The sequence below is a fragment of the Balaenoptera acutorostrata genome, chromosome 13 (genome assembly GCF_949987535.1).
Source record: "Balaenoptera acutorostrata chromosome 13, mBalAcu1.1, whole genome shotgun sequence".
NCBI lineage: Eukaryota > Metazoa > Chordata > Mammalia > Artiodactyla > Balaenopteridae > Balaenoptera > Balaenoptera acutorostrata.
In genome coordinates, this window is record NC_080076.1 from 75,323,687 (window position 1) to 75,346,175 (window position 22,489).

Consider the following 22,489-nt stretch of genomic DNA (forward strand, 5'->3'; position numbering starts at 1 on the left):
CTCCCGGATCCACGTTCCTCCAGGACCAACGTTTCCGCCCGGGCCAATTTTCAGGGGGATCACCGTTCCGTCGCGGCAACGTCCACCTCGGTCCCAGTTCCGCCCTGACCAAAGTTTCTCTTTCTTTGAGTTCTAGGCGGGCCTCTTTCCAGAGAGGATTCTTAGGTCCATTTTGGACCTATTGAAGGTATTTTACAAATCCGTGTATTTTCTTACTAAATCTCCACCACAGACCTGAGAAATAGACACGGTATTCCTATTTTACAAATGCCACCTTCTCAGGGAGTCTTTACCTGGACATCTTTTTCTGAAATTGCAGCCCTTCCACTCCCTCTATATATACACTTCCTACTCTTTTGTCTCTTTCATCCCCTCTTAACTTCTCCCCATTTACCCTATACATTTAACCTGAATTTTGTTATTTTGTGTTGTTGACTGGAGAAAAAAAATCACAATGTGAGAGTTGTGAGTTAAGTTTTATTTGGGGCAAAATGAGGACCATAGCCCAGGAGACAGCCTCTCAGATAGCTCTGAGGAACTGCTCTGAAGAGGTTGCGGGGGGGGGCAGGTTGCTATATATATGATTTTAGTGAAGGGGGATAGGTGCAATCAAGCACACGTTTTGGCAGAAGGTTGCTGCTAGTCACGAGGAGCAGATGTCTCTGTCAATGATTTTAGTGCTTTCCTAGATTTAAGATGCAAGAAATTGGGCTTATAAAGTCTTCTGAAAAAGATCTAACTACCTGAAGGCCTGTTCTGCCAGTTTTTCCCAGAGCACAGAGTGCCACATTCCTGATCTCTTACCGGAACTCCTTTCAGGGTGTGTTGAAGGTCAGTGACTGCAGTGGCTAGTGACATCATCCTCATAGAGGCAGATGGCGAGAGACAATTTTTAGTTGGCACTGGGTACCTGCTATCATCCTAGAATGTAAGGTCCATGAGGGCAGAGATTTGTTCTTGCTCACTGTTGTTTCATAGCCTAGAAGAGTAGCATATTATGTTCCATGAATGTTGGCTGAATAAATGAGGAAACAGCTTAGTTAAGTGTTTGGCCCAATGCTGCACAGAATAATACCTGGGTCAAGGTATTGTTTACCTAGGTATTGTTCTGCATATTTTACCATTCGCTGAGACGATGAAACCAACACAGAAGAAAGGAACTCTGAGATGATTGCAGAGATGGAAATGAAGTCTGATGACATTGAGCATCTAGCCCCAGACACCTGGGCTAGACTTTGCAGTCACTTGACCCAGTAAGTTTCTTTCTTCTTTCTTCCTTCTTCCTTTCATTCCTTCCTTCCCTCCTTCCTTTCTTTTTTTTGCTTTAGTTTCTTTGTTGAGTCAGGTGGCTGTGATTTTCACCCCAAAGGATCCTGACATAGTAGACCTGCAGAAACCTGAGTTGAACAAGAAGTATCCCAACTATTTTAGCAAAGGGAGTGACTGTCTCAGTTGTTGACCTGTCCTTTCAGCTGAAGTAGGACCCAGCCATCTTTGCTCTCACCTCCTCCCTCTCATGTCCTTAATTCATTTCAGTGCATGTTGACATGAAACAGGAATTCCACATATGACCTTCATGTCCTTTTAGACCATTTTTCTTACTTGGGCACTTGAGATTGCATTTTCAAAATGTTAAAACCCCAGCAGAAGTAGAGTGTCAAATAATGACAAGAGACTGGCTTCCAAGAAAGTTATATATTTAAAATACAGCTGCAAAATGTATATTTTCACCTACATTTAGAGCAGGGAAGCAGCTGTCCTCTCCTGTACCATTTGTCCTTTTTATTGTTAATCAAGGTTGCCTTTTTCATTTTCCTCAAACAGAATCATGTTTATGCTCCTGTGTCCTGAGACAGGCTGAAATTTAGCTTCATTAACATTCTAATTTTAAAGCCATCAACTTGGCAACTTTTGCCCTCCATCATTTTGAGTACATCTACTTCAAGCACTTTGAAAGTTGCATCTTTTTTTGTTTGTTTGATGACACTGAGTCACAATTCTATTCCAGAGAACTATGTCCCTGGCCAGGGGGATTTCTGTGTAAAGGAACATAAATGACCTTCCAAAGTTTGTGTTAAGACTCAGGAACTGGGCTTCCCTGGTGGTGCAGTGGTTGAGAGTCTGCCTGCCAATGCAGGGGACACGGGTTCGAGCCCTGGTCTGGGAGGATCCCACATGCCGCGGAGCGACTAAGCCCATGAGCCACAATTGCTGAGCCTGCGCGTCTGGAGCCTGTGCTCCGCAACAAGAGAGGCCGCGATAGTGAGAGGCCCCCGCACCGCGATGAAGAGTGGCCCCCGCTTGCCGCAACTAGAGAAAGCCCTCGCACAGAAACGAAGACCCAACACAGCCATAAATAAATAAATAAATAAAATTAAAAAAAAAAAGACTCAGGAACTAACTCCTACAACTAGTAAACCATTTGGAATCTGTGACTAAACACTTTTTTTTAATATAAATTTATTTTAATTTTTCTTTTTTTTTTGGCTGCGTTGGGTCTTTGTTGCTGTTAGCGGGCTTTCTCTAGTTGCAGAGAGCAGGGGCTGCTCTTTGTTGTGTTGCCGGGCTTCTCGTTGCTGTGGCTTCTCTTGTCGCAGAGCATGGGCTCTAGGCACGCGGACTTCAGTAGTTGCGGGGCGCGGGCTTAACTGCTCCGCAGCATGTAGGATCTTCCCGGACCAGGGCTTGAACCCGTGTCCCCTGCATTGGCAGGTGGATTCTTAACCACTGCGCCACCAGGGAAGCCCATGTCACTAAACACTTTCAATCAACAGGAAACATTCTCCTTTCCCCCTAGCTCCAGGCAACCACTAATCTATGTTCTGTGTCTATGGATTTGCCTAATCTGGACATTTCATATAAATGGAATCATACGATATGTTATATATATTTTTTGACTGGCTTCTCTCCCTCAGACACATGAAGGAGACATGCTTATGTCCACCTGGAGGGCTGTACAGAATCATTCATCGCTGCATCATTCTGAGTAACCACCATGGGAAATGACACAGGGTATGTAAGACGTAGAGGAAGTAAACTTATTGTGCTTATACGTACAATGTTATATACTGAGACAGCAATTCAGAATAAATTCTTGCTTCTCATAACAACATCGATGAATTCCAGTACTATTCAGACATAATATTCAGCCAGATACAAAGGTGTTCATACTTGTGTTTCCATTTATTTGATGTTGAAAGCAGAGAAATATAAAATATAGTGGTCATAGTCAGAACATTGGGTTCCTTTTGGGGGTTGCTGACTGGGAAATAGCAAAAACAATGCTGTGTAGGTGTTTCAGAAATTCTTTATATTGATTTGGATTTTGGCAGTACACACATTTATATTTATAAGAAGTCATCAAGCTGTATACTTAATATCTGTGCACCATATAATATGTAAAGCAGCCATCAAATAAAAAAAAATACCGAGAATATTTTTCTCACAAAGCAAACTTCTGGCCCTGGTGTCTTCCTCTGAATTCTTCCATATATTTAAGATAGGAATAATGCCAGTCTTGAACACAGTCTTCCAGAGAAGAGATTTAGAGGAACCACACCCACACTGTTTTTATCAGATCAGGAGAATTTTGATACCATCTTAGCAATAGACATTACACGAAAGGGGAATTACAGGCCAAACTCTTCTGAATGGTGATGCCAAAATCCAATACCAATTATTAGCAGTCTAGATTCAGAGATTTTTAGAAAGGAAAGAAACTGGGATTTCATGGCAGCATTTCCATAAGGATCACTGGGTGTTTGGATGCTTCCTGGGAGAGTCGAGAGAAGAGACAATCAGGTTAGTGGAATGAACATTTGGTGACCGAGGTTAGGAGGGCCTGGGTCATCCTCAGAGAAAGTCCTAGGGTAGGGTCTCTAGGGTGGGGCTATGGAGGGGTCCCTTTAGGAGGAGATGGGAGCCTGTCCTCTGCTACTGCAGGATCTAGGGACGATGAGAAGCTTGTAGGGCCTGGATTCTGGTGAGGAAGGATGAGCAGAAAAGGTGTGCACTCAGAGCCAGTGCAGCTGGGGCCCCTCCCCTGCCAGGCTGCTCAGACAGTTGCTCACATCAATAGTCAGTGAAACATTGAGGGTCACAGACTCAATTCGTTAAATTACCAATGCACCAGCCTAGATGCCTACTTTCCCAGTTAGGTCTCATGAACTGCTCATCCAGGGTTGGTCCGTTGAAAGGAAGTTAATTCTTGGCAGAGCTGTCACGTGACAGTTGGTTTGGAAAGTCCTGAGTTCCAAGCCAGCTTGGGGGCCAAACAGACCCCTGGTCGTTCAGGGTAGTCCACTGGTCATCAGGAAGGCTCAATGTGAGACAGCTGACAGTGGGAAGATGCTGGGGGAGGATGGACACATGGTTGTAATACTTCCCCTTGTCCTTCAAAGGGGCTCTGTTTGGAGGAATCTGCCATGTTTGGGGTCAGGAGTTGAAACTTAGAGGCAGAAGGCTGGGTCAGGGTTTAAGCCCTTCTTGTAGCTCAGATTCTCCTCCAGGGCATCAACTCTCTCCCACAGAAACCCTGGGGCAGGGTATTTTGAAAAAAAAGAGGGAGAGGAGCCCTTGATTTGTGTATAGGGCACAATCTAGAAGTCTTAGGGGTTCAGGGATCTCTGTCCTCAAGGAACCAACTACATTCCTTTCCCAATTCCATCGTGCATCATGTGACTGGACGAGGCACTTAAAATCTCTAAATTTCAGTGCTGTGAACTACAGAATGTGGGTTTTACAGCTCCTGCACTGCCCATTCCACAGGGCTGACGTGGGGGTCACAGGAGATGATAACAGATATTCTCCATGAGCTGTAAAGTGCCCTTCCCACGTAAAGGATGGAAAGTAAGCATCCACCCTTCCCTGTCGTATAGCCATCCAAGTCCTCTCTCTGGAGGCAACCCTACCTAGTTTCTAACTTATCCTTCCAGGCATTTAGTGATCAAACACTTAAAGAGGACTTCTGAAGTACTCTTTCTTAATCTTTCCTTGTATTTAATCATTTTACGCCTCATATACTATGATGCTATAGGTTCTGTTTAAGAACAGTGCAGAGAACTCAGGCACAGAAGGGTACATAATCTTCCTAGGTTCATGCAGCTTCTAGTGGGATTTGAACCCAGGTGATCAGGCACCAGCACCCATGCTCTCAGTCTGTACTGTGCTGCCTTCCTATATTGCCCCATCTAAATAAAGGTATTTGCCCATGCAGTCTGTCTCTTGGGTGTTTTAAGTGCACGCCAAACTGCAAGATCTTCCTAAAGCCCAGCTTCGATTCAGGAGGCTCTGCTAGGCAGCTGGTGAATAATGGGATCAAAGGTTTGAACTGTGAATAAGTTATCACTAATTTTCCTGTGCTCTTCTGCTAGCAAGATGTCAGCAGCTCTCTTTGTTGTGAATGCATTTCCCAGAATCTGGCCTGATAGATACAAAAAGAAAATTTGATCCTCATTCAAGAAGATATGCATCTCACCCCCAGAAGTGGGTCAGAGAAATGGGCATCCTGCCATACCCCAAAGTGCACCCTACAAATGGGTCAATTGAAGGTACTTTGGAAATTAAGTCATTAAGTAGATTGAAGAATAATGATTGAAGTTTATTCAGTGTACTATATGTAAAAGTATAGAAATGCTAAGCCATATTCTTTTTTTTTTCCATTGTGTGAAAATTTAGATATACTAAGTCAGTAATTTATGCTATGACCAGAGAAGTAAAGATGCATTTACAACTCAGATTTGGTTTACATTTAATAGTAAACAAGGTCTTAGCTAATGTTTGGGTATTAGCTGATTGCTGAACATTAGCAGAAGTAGGTCTTTCCATGAAACAGTGCAGCCAGATTTTTTTTTCAGATTATTTTTTTAATGAATAGATTTTAGTATTTAGGACAGTTTTAGATTAACATAGAAAATGAGCAGATAATAGAGAAAGTTCTCATATACTCCCCTCCCCCACCCTAGTTTCTCCTATTATCAACATCTTAACATTAGTGTGGTATATGTGTTACTATTAATGAACCAGTATTGATATATTATTATTAACTAAAGTCCATAGTTTACATTAAGGTTTACTCTTTGTGTTATATGTTTCTATAGTTTTTGACAAATGCATAATGTCTTTATTCACCATTTCAGTGTCACGCAGAATAGTTTCACTGCCCCTGTGTTTCAGCTATTAATCCTTCTCCCCTTTCCAATACTGTCTCTATATTTTTGCCTTTTCCAGAATAGTCAGAATCACAGAGCATGTAGATTTTTCAGGCTGACTTCTTTCACTTTGTAATATACATTTAAGTTTCATCCATGTTTTTCCACGGCTTGATAGCTCTTCTTCTCCTTTTAAAATTATTGGATAATAACTCATTGCATGGTTGTACCAAAATTATTTAAAATAAAAAACCTATCCACCCATTGAAGGGTATCTTGTCTGCTTCCAGTGTTTTAGCAATCATGAATAAAGCTGCCATAAAATGTCCCATGCAGGTTTTTGTGTGCACATAATTTTTCAGTTTAACTGGATTAATACCTAAGAGCATGATTTCTGGAATATATAGTAAAAGCATGTTTTGCTTTGTAAGAATTTGGTAGAATTCTTTGGTAGAATTTCACCAGTGAAATCATCAGGGCCTGGTGTTTTCTTATTTTGGGGAGATAACTCATTATTGATTTAATTTCTTTAGTAGAACTGGGTCTATTCAGATTATCTATTTCTCCTTGTGTGAGTTTTGGTAGTTTGTGTCTTTCAAGGAATTAGTCCAGTTCATTTAAGCTGTCAAATTTGTGGGCATAGAGTTGTTCAAAATATTCCTTTGTTAACCTTTAAATGTCTGTAGGATCAGTAATGATCATTCCCTCTTTCATTTCTGATATTAGTAATTTGTGTCTTCTTTTTTCTTTTTTTTGTTTATGGATAGCCCAGCTAGAGGTTCATGAATTTTATTGTTCTTTGCAAAGAGCCAGCTTTGGTTTCATTGATATTCTCTTTTGATTTTTTGTTTTCAATTTCAGTGATTTTTGCAATAATTTTTATTATTTCTTTGCTCACTTTATATTACATTTCTTTGTCTAGCTTTCTAAGATGGAAGCTTAATGATTAATTTTATATCTTATTTTCCATTATGTTGCATTTAATTCTATAAAGTTCCCTCTTAGGACAGTCTTTCCATACATTTTGACAAACTGTATTTGCATTTCATTTGGTTCAAAATATTTTGCAATTTTCTCTTGAGACCTTTTTTGACCCATGTTTTATTTAGAAGTGTATTGTTCAATCTACAAGTATTTGGGGATTTTCCTACTATATTTTTTGTTGTGATATCTAGTTTAATTGCATAATCAATTTCCTGACTTTGCCCACGTCTCCGTTCAGCTTTTTGAATATCTCAAGATAGTGTGTAGTAAATCTGCCATATTGTATTCCTTGGGGATGGTTTTTGTCGTTATTTTTTTAGACATACTTTCTTGTTTCTTTTTATGCCTTGTACTTTTTTTGTTGAATACTGGACATTTGAATCTTATAATGTGGTATCTATGGAAATCTGATTCTTTCTCTTCCTCAGTGTTTGCTGTTTTGTGCGTGTTTGTGTGTGTGTGTGTGTGTTTTAATTGTTATAGGGTGTTTCTGTGCTGGAATCACTCTGTGGTATAAGCTTAAGGTTTTCTCAGGTCTTTTCTGAGGCTGTGTCTTTCTCTGGGAATGTGCACTCACTTTCTAAATTCTCCCATACATACGATTAATTTTGAATATCCTTATCTTTAAATATCTGGCTCCCCCAAAAAGGGAAAGGAAAAAATGAAAGAGAGGGAAAAAAAAAGATGCTTTCCCTTTAAATACCCTGGAAGCCACTCAGCTGGTGGGGTTTGTAACAATAGTGGCCTGCCTTTATGTCTGCACCTCCATTACAGAAAGCAGTAATCCACAATCAGAACACAGATCCTCAGCATTTAGAGCGCAAGGTTCTTATTGCCCATTGTAGCTCCCACAAGCTGATCTAGGAATGCTGGTAATGGCTGCCTGCCATGGGGGTCATGTTGGAGGATGAACTCCTTAGTAAACTCTCCCACAGTTGTCTGACTAGTATGAGTATGGACAGCCAGTAACGAGTGAATACACATAAATGGTACAGAACAGGAAGACTGGAAGCAAAAATATCATCTATTAATTGTGGTCATTTTTAAATAGTAGGATATCAGTATTTTCAAAACTTCTATAACTGATTGTATTTATGACAAAATGTTAGTGAATGAATATAATAGAATATTTTGTCTGGAATTAAATCCAGCCCCCCAATAAAAGTTTGGTTTTCATCACTTGCAAAATTCTATACAACAGATGATAAATGTGGTAATAGCATATGTGATCCATGGAGGCTGAAATGGTTTTTGGAAGATGTTAAAAATGTAGCAGTAATTTAACTGGACTTCAAAATGGGCAGGATGAGTGATGAGACTCTGTCATGAGTGATAGCATATAGTTTAGTACCGTTTGTAAATTGAATATTTCACAATGATATAGGTTGCCTTCCGCTGAAAAGCCAAGGGCTGTGTCTTTCCTGTCTCTCTGCTCCTCTCCTTTGCCTTCCTTTTTCCACCAGGCAGGTGGCCCTGCGGCAGCTCTATCCATGCTTGTTTACCAACCACATCCATGCAGCCTGTCTCCTTGCCCAAGTCAGCCAAACCTCCCTGAAGACCTATTGGAGGAGCTCCCTCATGACAGAGCAGAGGAAGAAACCCTATCTAACACCAAGGTAGGGTTGCTTGTTTTTGTCTGAGATCATTATGTCGCTTTGTTCATTTATTTCACGTTCAACTGAATTCATGTTTGAAAATCTGACAATGAAGATTATAGATGGTATGTAATGTTTCCATGCTGGGGAGAGTGTCACTTAGGAGTCTTTTACCCACTGACATGTGATTCAGGAGGTCATTCAAAAATGGTGGCATCAATTACAGAACTCTACGGTACCAAGCATTTCCACCAGCAGCAATTTCTCCCCCTTGGACAAGAATTATGTGATTGCCAACTAAAATGGACTTTAGTGACATGTTCTCCAGGAAAAGCCGGTGCCTTTTGGCGTGAGGAGGTTTGGTCTATTTTGCTTTGGTTTCCCTTGAGTCAACTGCTGTTTCCCATTTGTTTTTCTAGACTCACCAAGAGAACAAAAGACCTGTGCAGGCAGTATACAGCATGATCTGACCCTCATAGCGTCTTCTTTTCTGTATTTGCAGGTGGCCTCAAGAACCAGTGAAAAGGGTACATGTTTTTTTAAATTAATTAATTAATTAATTAATTAATTTTTGGCTGTGTTGGGTCTTTGTTGCTGCATGTGGGCTTTCTTTAGTTTCAGTGAGCAGGGGCTACTCTTCATTGCAGTGTGTGGGCTTTTCATTGCGGTGGCTTCTCTTGTTGTGGAGCACAGGCTCTAGGCACTTAGGCTTCAGTAGTTGTGGTGTGCGGGCTCAGTAGTTGTGGCTCGCGGGCTCTAGAGCACAGGCTCAGTAGTTGTGGCACACAGGTTTAGTTGCTCTGCAGCATGTGGGATCTTCCCGGACCAGGGCTCGAACCCGTGTCCCCTGTATTGGCAGGCTGATTCTCAACCACTGCGACACCAGGGAAGCCCAAGGGTACGTATTTTAGAATCACTCACTTGCTGAGGAAAAATCTAGAAGAAAAGGGAGGTGGGGCTTTATTGCTGGTTTTAGTCTAGAAAGTCACCCTATTTCCAGCTTCCTGCTGGGATGAGGATTACGGGTGTGGGGTAAGGACCGATTTTCCAGGTAGAGAACTATGGCCATGGTCTGCAGCCCCTGGGAGCAGCTGTGTTCCCTTGAGGTGGTGTGGGTCTGTGTCCATGGGGCTTTAGGGTTGTCTGTGTGTAGGTCTGTGTGATGTGATTGTGAATGTGTGGGCAATACATACGGTTAAAAATACGTGTTTCCCCAGTAGATATGTCCCACTTAACACATCACAATCACAGGCGTCACCTTTCTCAAAGAAAGTCCTATCACCACTGCACACTTTATGTACATTGTCTCGTTCAACCCTCCCCACAGCTGTGCCTGGGCATTGGTTTACTATCCCCACTCCCTTGGGAGAGAAGCTGAGGTGCTGAGACGTTTGACCCAAGCTCAGGAGCTCCTACATGGAAGAGACAATGTGGGAGCCTGGGCGTGTGGCTGGTGCTCTAGATCGCTGCCCTGCACTTGTCAGTCAGGCACGGGGTCATTCGTCTCAGGGCAGGAGCTTCGCAGCATCTGTGTACATCTACAGGGGTCCCAGACACTGCCCACCATCAGGAGGTGGTCTCAGTGGTCCCGGAGCCCAGGGCAGCTATAGGTGCATTTAACAGCCGGCTTGGGCACAGTCATGAGTGTGAACGCACATCGGGAGCCTTGCGCCCCTGGTCAGTCCATAGATTCTGAGAGGTGTGAGGCTCCATGTAGACAATGCAGGTCAACAGCTGTCAGTGCTGGGGTCGCTCCTCAGCCTCTGGCCCCAAGCATATAAGAATCAGGGAGATATTTTAGTGTATTCAATAATAGTATCACCACCAGCTCTGCAAGTGTCAGATTGTGTGAGCTTCATACCCCAGAACAGTGACAAATAAGAACTCAATATATGGCTTTGTTATTAGCCTGGACCCTGCTTCTCATTTCTTTCCTGCTCCTCTCCTTTGCCTTCCTTCATCCACCAAGGAGGGTGGCCCTTAATGCCCAGTCCTTGCTTGTTAACCAGTCGCTGCCATAGACTCTGGCCCTGGGTCCACATCAAGCAGACCTCCCTGAGTGGTTCCTGAGCAGCATCACCAATGACTGACAGTCACTACGTGTCCTTCCAGCTCCCCCCGAGGGCCTGGTGGAGGAGCTGCCCAGGGACAGGGCAGAGGAAGAGAGTCCATTTAATGCCAAGGTAAGCTCACCCTTCTTCGTCTGAGATAGAAGTGCTGCTTTCTTGGTTTCTTTCTTTTTTAATTCGGTTGAATTCACGTATGAAAATCTGAGCATGTGCATTATAGGTGGGAGTTACAGTTACCTCGTCGGGGAGCATTGAGTCTCTCCCCAATGACCCCTGATTTAAGAAGCCATTCACAAATGCAGCATCAGCTTATAGATCACGCAGGGACCTTTCCTCATCAGAAATGTTTCCTCAGGGGACTTCCCTGGTGGTCCAGTGGTTAAGAATCTGCCTTCCAAAGCAGGGGACACAGGTTCGATCCCTGGTCCCCTGGTCAGGGAGCTAAGATCCCACATGCCGTGGGGCAACTAAGCCTGTGTGCCACAACTACTGAGCTTGCATGCCTCAACTAGAAGAGCCTGCGTGCCACAGTGAAAAATCCCTCATGCCTCAGCGGAGATCCTGGGTGCCTCAACTAAGACCCGACACAGCCAAAAAAAGAAAAAAAAAGGTGTTTCCTCAGTGGATTAAGAATTTTGCAAGGGGCAACCAATATGCACTTGAAAGATTCATGGTGCAGGAAAAGCTTGTGCCTTTTTCACCAGTGTCTCCTATACTATCTTTTGGGACATTTGACTGGACAGTTTCCCATCTGTTTTTCTAAAGTCACCAATTGGATAAAAGATCCATGTCAACAACACACAGCGTGATCTGATACTCATAGTGTTTTCTTTTCTGTAATTGCAGGTGGCCTCAGGGGTAACTGAAAATGGTTGGTACTCTGGAATCAATCATTTGCTTGGGGAAAAAAGGCTGATGATAAGGAAGGTGGGCTTTGTTTTCTGGCTTTCATCTGGAGAGCCACCCTGATTCTGAATTCCTGCTGGGAACAAGGGCTGAGGATGTGATGAAAGAAGCTGATTTCCCAGGCAAAGAACCATGGCTGTTTTTCAAGAAGCAGTTTCATTGCCTTTAAGTGGTGACAGATTGTGTGCATAGCAGTGGGCTGTTGTCTGTGTGATCTGGGTGGTATGATTCTGAGTGTGCATGTGCACATGTGTGTGTCTGTGTGTGTGTTTCCCTAGGTTGCCTCCAGCAAGGCAACTGCCAGTGTCAGCTTCTAAATGAAAAATCCCATCACTACTGTTTCATGTGATTATATGTGTTTCAAAATGTATCAAATTGTACACTTAAAATGTGTGCAGTTCTTGTATGGCAGGAATACCTCAGTAAGCTCAGGGGAAAAATCCCATCACCAGCTAGGCAAATGTTCATAGGGTTCCAAGTGGACAAAAGTGTGTTTCAGAATCACTGTGATTGAGTCAATAACAACTTCTATTAATAATTCTCACCTCCATCCAGCCCTTTATAGTCCCTTCAGGCAGTTTGATTGGTGGTGAATGAAAAGCAGCCATCATTGTCCTTATTTCACATAAGAGAAAACAGAGGCTGGAGAAGGTGGATGAATTATGGGGTGTCGCACAGCCTATGGGTGGGGAACTGGGTGAGGCAGTCTAGAGCCTTCGATCCAGAGCCTCTGCACTTTCTCCCACACGTCTACTGCCTGGGAGAGACTGAACTTCTCCTTTGAGTTTGGCATCAATTATGATTTTAATCCTTGTTCCTAAGCCTCTTTGTGTGGGATGCTCGCAGGACCTGAGATGCAGTAACCCCAGCCCTTGATCGCTCAGATACTTTAGTATTAAATGGGTATTTCTCCCAATGATGCTTCATTCCTGCTCCTTCCCTTCTTCCCCCAAACCTTTAGATTACAGGTGGTCTCAGCATTAAACCTCCCCCACCTCGGCTAGGGTGCTGGGGCAGGGTTCCTTCCTTTTTCAGGAGCCCTGGGGGGAACCCACATGTCACTCCTGGTTCTGAAGGAATCTGAGAAAGGAGGAGCCTCCAGGAAGAGATTCACCCCAACTTTCACCAACTAAGATCTCATATTTTGCTTCAGAAAATTTTGCCGAGAGTAGCAAGTGCCATTGTCGTGTGGAAAATCAGAGCCATCATTAATGCCAGGCCTAGTTTCTGTGTGCTAGGCATGAAACACTGGACAGAGATCTCCTTCAGGGACAGAGCATCAGGAGCTCCCTTCCTGGGAGGATGAAGGGGAGGTTATGCGTTGTGAAGTGGGGAAAGGGGAACTCAACAGTGGGACAGGAATTTTTCAGTTAAACCTGCCAAAAGAAATAGGGTCTGGGTTTCTTCTGAAGCCTTAACAAGTAACAAGTCAAAGAAGTTGTTTCAAGTCAATATAAAATGAGACAAAGTAGGGTTTGGGTTTCCTTTTGGATCATGAATCTTGTGTGGAATAGATTGTATTTTAATAGAATCTGATAGTCCTGTAGACGTCAATATTTTTCCCTACAAAACAAAAAGATGAAACTGCTAGACTGAAAAATGTCACTGGTCGGATCAGCGGTGGGAAGGCTAGTGAACTACTCTGCAAGGAACAAGCAGGGGACAGGCGGTCGCATCTTCCCCCTCTTTGGATTCTAGAGCTGCACTGGCCAGTGTGGTAGCCACCAGCCAGATGCACCTGTTCATACTTAAATTAATTAAATTAAATCAAATTAAGCATTTGTTCCTTCATCACACTAGACACGTTTCAAGTGCCCAAGAGCCCTGTGTTCATACAAATGAACTTATTTACAAAACAGAAACAGACTCGCAGACTTAGAGAATGGACTTAGCGTGGTGGGGAGGGATAGTTAGGGAATTTGGGATTGACATGCACATGCTGCTATATTTAAAACGGATAACCAGCAAGGACCTACCGTATAGCACAGGGAAATCTGCTCAATGTTACGTGGCAGCCTGGATGGGAGGGGCACCTGGGGGAGAATGGATACATGTATGTGTATGGCTGAGTCACTTTGCTGTGCACCTGAAACTATCACAACATTGTTAATCAGCTATACTCCCCTATAAAATAAAAGGTTTAAAAAAATTTTTTTTTAAAGTTATAGACTTGGAAAAAAAAAGAGCCCTATGTTTCCAACACAGAATATTTCCATCTTTACAGAATGTTCTCTTGGGCAGCTTTGAGCCTGGCTCACGGTCTGTTCACTGAAGTCCTTTAATACAAAGTACATCTATAACAGTTGGAATCTGAGGGTTATCCCTTTGGAGGCTAGAGCTAGAAGGATCTGGTGGAAACGGGGAAGTGACAAGTTGAAGGTGGATCCTCTCTCTTGGTGAAGGTTTGCAACTGTGATCAATGTCTTGGTGAAGGGCTCTGGCTCCAGGGAGCCCAGGGAAGGCTGAGAACCCAGAGGAAGGAGCCGGGTGATGCTGAGTGAGCCAGCATGGCCTCCACTGGAGGGGGAGGCACGGGTGAGCCACTCTCTCTAATAACTTTATTGCTCATGTTTGTGTCTCTAAAGAATGGCTTGTGGAGAGCATATACGACTCAAGCGAGGACGAAGACTCTCTAGGTAGGGAACCACTCAGGTAGGATTCAAGGGGAGAAGGATCCTGGGAGAAGCTGCTGCTTTGGAGACTGGGGAGGAAGGAAGGAAAATCAAAGAGAAAAAGGAAATGTGTGTTCTTTTCATGTTTTCATGACATAAGAATAAGATCTCTCATGTCTCTTGCTTTGGGGGCTTTGGATGTACTGTTTGTAGTTATCTTTTCTTGCTTTAGTATTTAAAGCTTATCTTTCCCCCAAGACCTGCTGTTTTCTGCTTCGACCACTGCCAAACACCAAAGCCTTTGGTTGTGTTTGGTTGGCATCTCTTGGGAATTGAGCACTAGCGTTCTGGGGTTGGGTTTTGGGGTTGACTTACAATGCAGGCTATCTGGTGGGACACGACTCCCTCACAGACACTTGAACCTGCAGAGTCCTTCGTGTGTGATCCAGGTGCTGGGTGAGAAGCAGACATTCTCCCTCTGCACGTTTAGGTCTTGTGGCAGCACCTTCATGTCCTGTCCTCAGGTTTACTCCTGGTTTAAGGGCACTGCCAGGGGTGGGGAAGTTAGAGGGGGCAGCAGGGACCCAAGTTCTCACCTCCACCCTAACTCTGTGTTTTCTCTTCCCAAGGCCACTCCATCACCATCACTGCCCTGGTACCTGCTGAAGCCTGTGTTATAGATTCTGAGGATTAGGATACAGAGACCAGCAATCGGCACGTAATTTATTTCCTACTTATGTCTCTCTTTTTATTCTGTTTATTTCCTATCCGTAGACTCCTCTCTGTAGCTCTTCCCTGTTCCCTCTTTTTATGATTCTCATCCTGAAGGGCCTGGTCTCATCCAGGCACCTGAGGTCCTGGGAACTTCAATGTCTATAAAATCTTTCTCCAGCCCTCCTTCCCCGCTCTCTCAGTGTCATCCTGGCCTGTCTGCACCCTTGAGCCATGTTGAGCAACCCTGAGTGGCCCAGGCATACAGGTGGGCTGGGCGTCAGAAGAGCTGTGTACCCTCTTCTGCGGGGGTTCTTCTGCACTGGATGTCTCTGGACATGCACAGTTGTTTTCTGCCTTTCAGCTCTCAAGATTACACAATTTTTTAAAAAAGGATTATCCCATCAGGAATCTGATTCCAGAAATCCTCTCATCCTGGATTCAAGAGAATGAATCAAGAAAGTAAAAGGAGATGAAAAAGAACAAGAAGAGGAAATGTGAGTGTAGAGGGGGCATGAGGAAGCACAGAGGGCAAATAAGGGCACTTCAGGAAAACCAAAAAACCGGAGGAGCGCCCTGGGGTGGCCACTACTGCATGTGACCATGCAGGGGAGATAAATGATGGTTAATATCAGTGCCAGCGAGTGAAGGATGAACTGAGTACGTATCCCAGGGAATGGATAACCAGTCCTTACAAGGCCCTAAAGAGAGCGCTCCAGGTGCTGTAGGGCTGCCACATGCACGACTTTGGGAGGTGCAGGTTGCGTTGTGTTTTTTGTGGAAAGTGTCCCTGGAGTGGTTCAACATCCTAGTCCCACAGGACCCAATCCTGCCCTCCCAAGCCTCTCAAGGTGAACAGGGAGCACCTCAGCTGATCAGTGTGGTGAGACAGTGTGGGATGCCCTTGACCTCCCCTGTTTTAGGCCTCCTGGGAAAAGGGTGAGGAGGACAGAGGCACCGGGGCTTCTTCTCATGCAAGCAGACAGCTCGCCTGGCCCAGTGCTGCTGCGTCCCTGTAGGCACGCGGTAGCCCTGGCATCAAGTAGGGGACACTGCAGGATCCAAGCCCAGCTGGGAGTCTCCCACTGCCCTGCGCACCCCTCAGCCTCTGTGGAGCCCCGTGGAGGGCCTGGCTTAGCGCATGGCACCGTTTCTCAGGCTGAGGTTCTGTCGACTTTTCATAAACAAATAAAAATCAAGCAAAACACAAAAATTTGAAGGAAATTCAGTGCAATGCTACCTTGGGGGTATGTTAAGGAGTTAGGATTCTAAGTTACTTACATTTATTTTCCAATTTTGTAAATAAAGAAAACAAATATAATTTGTGTTCTATTTTCAAAGGCAGTATCTTCTGTGACCTTACTCAGTCTATTCCAGTAAGAATGTGTTTTTATTATTCAACATATTATGGTTTTATTATTTATGGTTTTATTATTAAACATTTATGGTTTTATTATTAAAGCATATTAATTTTCTTTTAATTGAGGGGCAAAGTTTGGCTGGGGTGTTAGAAAGAAAAATGATTTTTAGGGGAAAAGGTGCATTCCAGGTCTCTGCCCATTTCTACTGTGCAGGTCTCATGATGGGTCGTGTTGAGTGTGTTCTGGGAGGACCAGGGTCACCACTCCCACCTGTGTCATCAGACCTCCTGCTCCTCACAGGGTCCAGGTGGGTGGGACTCGGCCCTTTGATCCTGGAGTTACTTACAATATTTTTCCCAGTTGGAGATTTGCACAGAGAGGGGCTTGCCTGCCTTCCCCTGGGTCAGTGGTAAAGCTTTCCTTGCCCACTCTCATTGGCAGCTCTGGACTTTAAAAGTCTCCTATGTTTGATTGGACCCCGTGTTTCAAGATCTCACTCAGCAGGGGTCAAATTCCCACCTCCTGTCCCTGAACATGTGTCCTGGAACCCAAGATTGAGGCGTGGAGCTGATCTGCTCCGACACAGGCTTCGCTCAAGGTCGTGCCAACAGCACTTGATAATTAATGCTCCACATTTAGCTCTTGGCACGTATCTGGGTCCTCGTATCTCCCTGACTCGACTGAAAGTGCATCTTTAAATAATTTAGCGATAGATCTCCAGTATTCTTATGTGAACGGAAATACGGGCTCCTCAGTGTCTCTGGAAACAGGAATCTCAAATCTCTTCTTAAATAATAGCTGAGTTTTGCATTTGAAAGTTCTCAGGTGTAATTTTTGCATTTGAAAGTTCTTAGATTTCTGAAACTGTAAAGAATATCTGCAGACCTGAAGGAAAACTTTGAGTTCACTTTATCTGTGGTGGAAGGTCATAATTTGGGAAGTGAGTATCAAAAAATGACCCCCAAAAATCTTACCTTTCAATTGACCAGTGGTGCAGTAAGGAAATTATAGGAGGGCACAGCAATGGGGAAGCCAACAGCAGAAAGTTAGAGGGCGAAGGAATGATGATAATATCCAACTTGACAACAGTAGCCTTTATTTATTTATTTTATTTATTTTTTTGCCACACTGTGTGGCTTGTGGGATCTTAGTTCCCTGACCAGGGATCGAACCCAGGCCCTCAGCAGTGAGAGCACAGAGTCCTAACCACTGGACCACCAGGGAATTTCCAACAGTAGCCTTTAGACAACAGCATTCAATGTCTGCATCACCTAAGGGTCATTGTTAACCTTGAGACACTCAGGTGTAGTGAAACGTTAGAAAAAAACTCCATGACTTCATAATGGTGAAAATGTTTATTTAAGAATATAAATTATAGGGACTTCCCTGGAGGTTCAGTGGTTAAGACTCCACGTTTCCACTGCAGGGGGCAAGGGTTCGATCCCTGGTCTGGGAACTAAGATCCTGCATGCCGTGTGCTGTGACCAAAAAAAAAGAAAAGAAAAGAAAAGAAAAAAGAATATAAATTGTAATCTATTTATTCATTTCTCAATTTTATAGTACATAAATTTTATTTACTGGTTTATAAGAGGGCCTAATATTGGGTTGGCCAAAAAGTTCGTTCGGGTTTTTCATAGCATCTTACAGAAAAACTCGAATGAACATTTTGGCCAACCCAATATTACTATCATTTTAATAAATCACGACGTACTTAGATCTTATAAAATATTTTCTTTGAGTTAAAAAATCTCTGTAATACATTAGATAGTCCTTAGAACAAAATAATTACAATGCACGTTCTTGATCTGAATGTTCAAGAGATACAAATTATTAAATTATTAAAATCTAGGTTGATGATTCATAAAAGGTTCCATACATTTTTGTCCTCTGACATGTTTAATATGTAAAACCAGCAGAATACTTCTGTATCACGTACATATTTTTCCCCCCAAGTATTCTGTTTGTGTTTGTGGTTAAGAGTTTCACTGGTCTTCCCTAGCATGCATTGGAGGGATTACTTAACCTGGATCCAACACTGGATAGATCCTCAGGGCACCCTGATCACTATTACGTACTTGGACCTGAAGGTGAAAAGAATGGGCACGGAGTCTGCAGCAGAAATTTTGGTGAATGAGAAAATATGGGCTCCATCGCTAACATCAAAAAAAGGAAATATTTCCAATTTTCATATTTAGAAAAATGCCCAGTTGTGTACCCCAGGGGTCACCCAGAGGGCAGTCTGAGGTGCTGTGTTGGCCTCAAAGTAGCTTCCCTTTCTCAAGCTCAGTGTCCAGAATCCAAGTTCTGAGCACAGTTGGACTCTCCTTGTCGGTGAACAGATTCTCTGCAAACTCCCAGGCCCCCATTCTCTGCTTGTTCTCACATCCGTCTCCCAGTAACAGCGGCCAGAGGTGAATCAAGAGGAGCCCAGGATGCCAACCAAGTAGCTGAATCTCTCAGGAAGCTCTTTCCCATTCTTTGATATACCTCTATTGGAGGCTCTTCAGGCCATCAGAAATGAGGAGGGGGTTCTTGACTGAATCAGCATCCACTGTGGAGAGAAACATAACTAGCTTAGCAAATGGACCAGAGCTAGGCCAACTCTTCTACTATGAAAACCCAACGATTTCATTCATTTTAGCTTCTTTAAATCAGCTTTTATTCCCTAATCAGAACTTTTCTTGGGGGAAATTTCCTTTGCTTCCCTGAGTTGGTCTAATTATCCTATGTGTCTAGAAACATGGGCCTAATATTGATAGTAGGAGTTTTTATATTGTTCTGTGGCCCGCTGATTAAAGATCTGTCCTCTCTTTCATGTGTTAGATTCATGAAAGCAGACACCATAGCTGTGTTTGCTCTTTAATATATGTTAGTCTAGATCATAACAAAAGATAGACATCGCATCTATTTTGAATCAAGGAAAAGTAATTGTATTTATTGCAGAATAATATTGAAATAATAAACTTTTTTTTGTCTTTACAATTCCCTTTCTCATTTCATCTTGCTGGCTAGATTCCAGGTTTTCATTTTCCTAGTGTTACAACAAATGAATAGGTAATGTTAGGAGTCCTGAGACAATGGGTTATCTTGGCCAACGTCAAGACAGAGAAAGAGGCATCTTTCCCAGCCAATCAGAGATTTCCTTGGGCACGAGTAGGGATGCCTTTGGACCTTGATGGCAACTTAGAACTAGAACTTGCTCAGAGGAGAAGGGAAACTGGAGAAGAATGGCTTTCTGGACTGCCAGCATCTCCAGCTGGCCCTAATTATCAGAGTCTGGAGCAGAACTGCTTATTCTAACATGACTGTGGATGGAGGCACAGGAAGCTTCAGAAGTGCCCCTGTTGTCTGGAACAGTGCCACTCACTTTGTTAGGCTCTCTGATGACTGGCTCAGTGGAAGATGCTGGGACATGTCTGACAGTCAGACTGTGGGTTGTCAAGGACAAAATGTCTGGGACCGGTTTTGCTATCCCCAATACAAGTTTGCATGGAGCAAAGAGTAAACTCACTTAGAAAATCAACCATTCATTTTTCTCACAAGTGATATTGTGGACTGGGATATTTAACAAACATACATTCATCCATCACAGTGGTTGCCCACACCCAGTGTGGGTTAGAATCACCTGGGGTCTCAGAAACATTGCAGATTCAGACAGTGCCGGTTTTGCTACTCTCCACGTGTGGTCAGGAACCAGAGGTATCATCCTGGGCTCATGTCAGAAATGCAGATTCTCAGGCTAGTCCAGCCCTATAGAATCAGAATCTGCATTTTAAGAAGACCCCAGGTAATTAAATGCACATTCAAGTTTGAGAAGCCATAGTTGAGGCAGTGCTTCTCAATAGAAATAGAACATGAGTCACAGGTGTAATTCTAAAGTTTCTTGTAAACTTATTCAAAAACGACTTCAATAAGATATGTATTAAGCTCAATATATCCAAAATATTATCATTTCTCTATGGCACTACCCCTGTTTTGAGTGCTTAATGGCCACCAGTGCCTACCCTATTGAACAACACAGATCAAGGCATGACCTAAATACTATATCCTCTTAAAAATCTCCAGGTGGTTCTAATTCATACTCAGGGTGAGAAACGCCATTGTTTAGGGGATAAAAATTTAGGTGCCAGGATTCAAATAATGCCCATATTTAATGGAGACCTTAGCAGAGCTGCTTCCTCCTGGGTCCTCCATGGGGAGGAGTAGTTAGGACAGATGCCTCCCCTTGGAGCTTCAGCATCCTTGGGTTAAACTGTGGAACATTACTCAGGTGGGGCTCCATGTCCTTGATCTTGGACACCAGTTTCCTCAACTGACCATTTGTCTTGGTCTCATTCTTCTCAGTGGCCACAGAGCAGAACGGGCACAATGAACGCGTCCATGGGACTCCCTCTGTGTTGAATCGATGCACCAAAGGCAGCAGACATATCCGCATTTCAGGTACGTAAGTTTTTCAAGATAACCTAGGCAGATGAGACATCTACTTGCTTCTTTAAAATGTTTGGCCATAGTCACTTTCTGTGGAAAAATGAGCAAGATGTTTCCATGAGTTGAATGACCATTACTGCTTGGGGCTCTATCCTTTTTACTTGTATAGATATATCAGGTACCTAATATGTGCCATCCATTGTGCTAGGTAATGACATAAAATGTAACTATAAATATAAATATAACTGACCTTTGCCCCAGAACTTCTGATATTTGGAATGCTAGTTAGAATGAAAGACTCAATCCAGGGACTTCCCTGGTGGCACAGTGGTGAAGAATCCACCTGCCAATGCAGGGGACGTGGGTTCGAGCCCTGGTCAGGGAAGGTCCCACATGCCCCAGAGCAACTAAGCCCGTGCGCCACAACTACTGAGCCTGTGCTCTAGATCCTGTGAGCCACCACTACTGAGCCAGCATGCCACAACTATTGAAGCCCGCGTGCCTAGAGCCAGTGCTCTGCAATGAGAGAAGCCACCGCAATGAGAGGCCCGCACACTACAACCAAGAGTAGCCCCCGCTCGCTGCAACTAGAGAAAGCCCGGGCGCAGCAATGAAGACCCAATGCAGCCAAACATAAATAAATAAATAAATAAATTTATTTTTTAAAAAAAGTTAAGTGCATTGATGGAGAGATGCATTACATTTAAAAAAAAAAAGAAAGAAAAGGAAAGAAAGACTCAATCCATCATTTAGCTTCAACTTGAGTTGGTGAATGGACTAGACGTGGGTTGTCCAGTACTGTAGCCACCAACCACAGGTGGCAACTGACCATCTGAAATTTGGCTTATTTCAACTGAGATGTGCTCTGAGTGTAAAAATGCACAATGGATTCTGAAGACAGAATAAGAAAAAGCAAATTGAAACTACCTCATTGAGATCTTTTAAACAATGTTTGTATCATCAGTGTAAATACTTGTTGAAGTGATAACATTTTGCCGATTAAAATTATTTTGACTTGTTTCCTTTTACTTCATTTAAAGTGGCTACTAGAAAATTTATAATTAGATATGTGGGTTACATTCTCCTGGACATCCTGGTCTAGACTCAGAGACCCTCCAACTTCCGCCAGCTGGGATGTGGCTCAGATCCCCAGCAGCAGCTGAGAGGTTGAATCAGTCAACGGGGGAAACTCGGTTCACCATGTGGTAGAGGACTCCAACCAGGATCTGATTAAGGAAAAAGAGCATCATCTCTCCAGCCTGGGTGCTGAAACCTAGTCCTGCCTACAGCTCCTGGAGCAGAGGGCCCAAGGGTCCCTAAGTGTACACACTAGGTCTGGGATTGAGCTGGCCTCGGCAACACTTGCTCTATTAATAAATTACTCCATTCCCCAAACTTTGTTCTGTCATATTTGCCTTTTGTAGAAAACTGAGAAGCAAAAAAGAAATTACATAAGATTGGACTTGCCTCTCTACTAGATCCTCCTCTGGCCTCCAACTCCTTCTGAAGGTGATTCAGCTCTTGAGTGAGATCCACCTACAAGGGGCTTTTAATTTTTTAAATTTTTTAGAAGATTCTTGGTTACACATTTAATGAGACTTGTATAGGACTTGTACAGGGTAAAATCTGTAACACTTTGCTGAAGGATGTGAAAATTGATTTTTTTATTGAAGT

The 22,489-nt window shown here is 43.3% G+C and overlaps 2 long non-coding RNA genes across 2 annotated transcripts; both read left to right on the forward strand.

Moving 5' to 3' along the window:
* The first annotated feature begins 79 nt into the window (after positions 1–79).
* Positions 80–3,052, forward strand: LOC103002841 (uncharacterized). The gene is made up of 3 exons (XR_450829.2): positions 80–187; positions 1,086–1,253; positions 2,916–3,052. It is a non-coding gene; the product is annotated as an uncharacterized LOC103002841 (long non-coding RNA).
* Positions 3,053–7,152: 4,100 nt separating this feature from the next.
* On the forward strand, positions 7,153–22,155 carry LOC130704678 (uncharacterized). Its single transcript, XR_009005134.1, has 6 exons — positions 7,153–8,749; positions 9,231–9,255; positions 10,841–14,339; positions 14,945–15,523; positions 20,732–20,827; positions 21,856–22,155. It is a non-coding gene; the product is annotated as an uncharacterized LOC130704678 (long non-coding RNA).
* The last annotated feature ends 334 nt before the right edge of the window (positions 22,156–22,489 follow it).